This window comes from Helianthus annuus, chromosome 2 (assembly GCF_002127325.2).
Source record: "Helianthus annuus cultivar XRQ/B chromosome 2, HanXRQr2.0-SUNRISE, whole genome shotgun sequence".
Taxonomy (NCBI): domain Eukaryota; kingdom Viridiplantae; phylum Streptophyta; class Magnoliopsida; order Asterales; family Asteraceae; genus Helianthus; species Helianthus annuus.
Genome location: NC_035434.2, coordinates 59,916,898 through 59,922,689, shown reverse-complemented (window position 1 = coordinate 59,922,689; position 5,792 = coordinate 59,916,898).

The window sequence follows — 5,792 nt, the reverse complement described above, 5'->3', positions numbered from 1 at the left end:
TTTTTGCTATGATCAAGCTAACATTAGCTCCCAAACGTTTCTGCAATGGCAGCAGCTCGTTAAACTGCTTCTGCAATAACATAAAACCACTGCACAAAATATATATATATACATGGAAGCAACCGCAAACAGGCAACTTCTGTTACACTAATAGCGGCTATAATAAAGGCGGATGTGTAACAAACAGTTAAAGTAGTTCGTAACTCAGCTCACATCTTGTCTCATGACTTGTTTCCTATATGCAGGTGTTCTTGATGAGAGAGCATGCAGGCGCTTACATTGCGGGCCCAACACCGAACCGCTGGGGATATGTACGTAGTTGATGGAACAAACTCTCTTGAGTCCATAAGTAAAGTGTCAGTCAATAATGGTAAACCTTCTTAATATAAAGTGTCAGTCAACCGCTGCAATGCAGGGGCTTAGTTTAAATAGGTTTGGGTCACATTTAGCTAAAAGGGTCATGTTGGGTTGGCTTGGCGGGTCCACAAGTTAAAAAAGTTGTTAACTTATGTCATAAATAATATATCTTGTTTTTTATGCAAAAAATTAAAATATAAAAGTGAAATGAGAATCAAGTTTTATAGTAATTAGTAGTTTTTTAGAGCATCTGTATGCCAAAATAATAAATAAAATCCCGGGTAAAAGAGGTTGTGTTGGTGTAAACTTGCAAAAACTCATATCATGTTTGGGTTCTTGTTATTGACACGTGTCATGTCAAAATTCGGGTCCATGACGGGTTCGACCCGCGAACATGACCCATTTAACACCCCTAAGCTTAATATCTAAAGATTTACTTGTTGCTTTTTCACAAAGATAAACCATTTATGAGGTTTCAAACACATGAGTTTATTTGTAATAATCTTTTGTCATGCAGGTTCTTTACAAGAGGACGAATATGCTAGAGGTGCATGGTGTTCTTCGCCGTGACTATGACAACAACATAATCAAGCAAGCACATCAGGCAGGATTAGATGATATCATTTTTTTTAACTGGGAGCTGGTCAATGATGAAGAAGACATCGAAGTTGAATATTGCATTGCAGCACCAAGGAACAGTTAGCTGATCGCTTTACAAGTCGGGAACTTCAATCGTCTCAAAGGCATTTCTCCTGTCTAGCTTAATTAAGCTGGAATGTTAAAAATAATAAGCCAGACCATTCAACGCATACAATGTTTTTTAAATAATAAAAAATTCTGCCATACGAATGGGAAATTTACAAACTGATCTGTGAATAAAGTTTTAACATAAAGATAGGAAGGATTATACAAATTACAGAGCCATATTCAGACATTCTCTTATTAAAAAGCAGCAGCAATAGGCTACCAAATTCACACACATTTGGGATCAGCATTCATGATGGATGATCCAAGGATGCTTCAAAATCTTGTCAAGGGGGAGCCTTTTCGCACTAAAAGCTAGCTAGCTGCATTTCTTCAAATTATAAAAAATATAGGAAACAAAAAATATTTCACCTTCAAACTTAGTCGTAACATGATCGATTTTTGGCGAATATAACATTACAACTTACTTACTTGTATGATGACATCTTTAGCTAGCTCCTTCATAATCCTGTGCAGATAACAAATATTTTATTATTTAGTTGAACTGAAGGTGTCAATTTTGTTGATCCCTTTACTTACTTACGAATGAGGATTTGGGTTTGTTTTACTTTTAAGAAAGGCCCAACCCTTTTGAGCTGCTAAAGAAAGAACAAGTCGATGATCGACCAAGTCACTTAAAAGTATTCGGTTATCCCTTTGTTCAAAGGTGAAGGGTATGAGTATCCGTGTGATAACTGTTCTTCGTTCTCATGATACCAGCTACAATGAGACAAAGGATACAAGAGCCTTCTTCAACAGGCAGTACACGACGATTGTGTATTTTCCATAATTGCTGCAGCCACAACTGCTCGTCAAGCTTGGACCGTATTACAGACGCAGTTTTAGGGTGAAACTGCAAGGTCTACGGCGGGAATTCGAGACTCTCCCGATGAGTCAATTGCCGATTTCTGTCTAAAGTCATGCCAATTGTCAACCCAAACATACATCTGTTGATTTGTGTGTTGGTTAATATGTGCTATTTTCGCCCTAGGTTTGTCAAAGATTGGGTATTAAAACCATATCTGCAAAGCAATGGTTCTTTAAACCATTATTAATTCAGATTAGGCTTTGTAACTAACTTTAGAACAACATCAACAATCATATCATTCAGTTTCTCATTACAAATTGTACTAAACCATTCCTTCAACGCATAAAAAATTGCATAAACTAATCGCCGAAACTACTAATTAACATATGGAATCAACATACTAGACCTATTTCAACTCCAGAATTCAAAGTTCACATTTTTATAAAGAGAATAACATATTGACAGCAAATCCCAAATTCATGATATTTATATTTCAGTAAACAATTTACAAATTACCAACCAAAACACACCATAATTCCAACCTGCTTTGAACCAACCCACATATAATTTGGTCAAAAAAAAAGTCAAACATTAAACTTTACACCTTTAGTCCTTGGGATTTGCACACAGGGCAAACATTCATCCTGATCAACCATTCTTTGATGCACCTGGGATGATACCGATGCTTGCATTCAAGAACCGCTAACATCTCCTCCCTTTTAAACTCGTCTTGACAGATTACGCATAGTTCACCTTCTTCTCCACTTCCACTGTACTTTAACACCTTCAAGTTCTTAATTACCTGATTCTTAGACACCCCACCACCGTTGTTGTAACGCTCCGTAGCACGATCGAAACCGTCAAGTATGAAAACTTCATCATCGTTAAGATACGCAGACGATTGTCGAATATGTGGATAGTTGTTATGGACATCAGCAGCATTGATGATAACTGTTTGATCAATCAACACATACCGACGGTAGGATGATGAGATTGCTGCGGGTATGGGTAGTCTATATGGGTATATGTTCATATCCATTGAAGCAGACTAGAAGAAGAAGAAGTTGAAACAGACGTTAATGGCGGAAATAGAAAAGAAAGGTTGAGAAGATGGTGGTGAATGGTAATCGAAATAGGATATTTCTCAAGGTTTTTACCGTTGAATATTACCGTTGTCAATTTCAAACTATAGGTATCTTGAGTGGGCTTAAAAACTAAGAATATGGGCTCTTTAAGAATTGATCGGGCCTCCCCATAGCTGTAAACTTCAAACTTAAATGCAATGCAATGCAATGAAATAAGAAGTAAATTAGGTATGGAAAGTGACGATTATTCCATTTTCCAGTAATTTTCTGTTTTCCTATATTTTTAATGGAACCCATTATATATTACTAGTATTAAGCCACTGCATTGCAGCGGTTGTCATAAAACTATATTATTGTCAGCGACCACCAACACCGAAAAAACTCGTAAAAGCAAAATGAATAAAAATGGGGAAAAAATAACGCCGAGCGAAAAGCAGACGTAAAATCTTTGAATCACGCACGCTTGTTGCTGAGAAATTAAATCGAAACTTAAAATATAGAAAAAATAACTCAGTCCATCCAGGACCCACGTGTTGGACGAACTTGTCAAACGCAGAAAAATAGATGTGACGCGATGGGTCGGTTAAACGGGAAAAAATATACGAAAAAAATGTTGAACCCCACACGTACGTTGTGATGCGTTAACTCACAAAATTTAGAACGAAACGAAAAACTTGGGAAAGATGAAAAGTATTGTGGACTAAAATTGAAAATAAAAAAGAATTGAGATTAAATTGCAAAAGATGAAAAACTTTGGGTTAAAAGTAATAATCAAAGGGTCTAAATTGCAAAATTGAAGTTATTTATTAATTTCAGATAAAGATAAGAATAAAAATAAAAATAAGTGATATCTATATATTAGTTATTAATTAATATTAATATTAAAAGAAATTTATTAAACAAATATAAACAAAATTTATGTGGTTGAAGGAGAGAATGACATGTGTCATTATTTGGAGTCTTTTATTATAAGTTAGATTAAATACGTATTAATTGAAATTGTTGATGCACAGTGTTTTAATATTTTATTTTAAAGTGTTTTATTTTTTTAATCCTATTTTCAAGCATTCATTTATTTTAAAATAATATTTTATTTACCTTTTAATTTAATTTTCTTTTAATAAATTGTGTTCATTAATTTAAAAAAATATTAAATCCGCAACAATGTTTTTTTAACACTACAATATAACTTTTATTGAAAATGGATACTGTATTGCACGTGTATCAAACCAAACGAAACTGACAATGAATGGTAATTATTATTTTAAGGTATTTATATATATTTTTTAAAAATTATTATTCATCACTTATTTTGATTTTTTTTCTAATAATACGTGTTTATTTTTTCCAATATTGTGATAAAGTCTTTTTTTTTGAAAATAGACAATGTGTCGCTAATGTACCAAAAGGTACCGAATCAATTGAACAACATCTGTATCTATACCGTTATTTATTTTCATTGTTTTTACTTTTCATAAACTGGCATCATATCATCATTATGCCGTAACAAACCAAATGACCAACATTTGTACCGATACCTGTATTCATTTTTATGGTTTCCAATTTCGATCATTTTTAGTTTATACAACTATGTCTGGGACGATATATGTAAATGATATAAATATTGTGACGATCTGGAACTAATCAATACCGTTTGAACATCGGTGCCGGTGCCTGTGTTCATTTTTGTCGTTTTCAGTCGAATGATTTCTATACGAAGTGCATGTATCATACCAGTATTGTAACGAACCAAACCGATACCGATCCAATGCTCGCGGTAATGTATCGCCACAATGCGCAGTCAAATAACCTAGTAAATATTGTTGACGAAGGACGATGAATAGTAAATTTATTTTTAAAATAATATATAGTTTTTTTGTTTTTCTTTTATTAAATATATTATAATAGTTTATTATTATATTTACTTTTAGTAACATATTTTTAATTTTTTTCCCTTTTTTAAAACCATATTTTCTTATACCATTTTTTTAATAATTCTTTTTTTCTTTTTCTAGAACATATATTAATTTATCGATTAATTTGATACTGATTTGTTTGTGTGACCAGCTGAGGGGGAGTCTTTTGAGTTAATTAAATTGTAAAACATTTGAATCTTTGATGATTAATGAAAAACAATCGTTGATGATGACTTCCGGTTTGTGAATATTATTGTGATAATCAATACTTGTTTTGCATAAAAAGAAACTCAGTTTCCAACAGGTTTCAAGTGTTTTGTAGAAGCAAATCATCAGTCAAAGTTAGAGATTGGCCATGTCTTCTATGTATAAGGTATCTTATCCCTTCTAAGGTTTGAAGCTACCTTTCAGTCTTTCCTACGAGATTGAGTTTAAACACCCCGCCAGGAGCGCATGTTGTCCAGATATAGTTCAAGGTGGCGGAACCAGTTCATGTAGAAATATGTTACTGACAATTTCGTTACTATTGTCTAGTCTAGGATTCTTAAAAAAAAATATTGTCACACCCCCAAAATCCACCCGCGGAATACCACCGCTTGGGAGCGTGACTGACCAGGATCAAGCCATCAATCATATCAAACATAGCATTTAATATAAAAGTAATTAACGTAAGTCTCCCTGACATGATTGATGTTTCAAAACCAAATACTGTTTTAAGTAGCGGAAGCAATGTAAAGTAAACCCAAATAAAGTTATAAGTTCAATAATGTTCATGATCCATCTGCCCACAACGACCTGCTCCTTCCTTGTGCAAGCTCCATAAAGTACCTAAGGTCCTGCAAGGCATGCAGCAAATAATCAACAAACTAGTTGAGCGAGTTC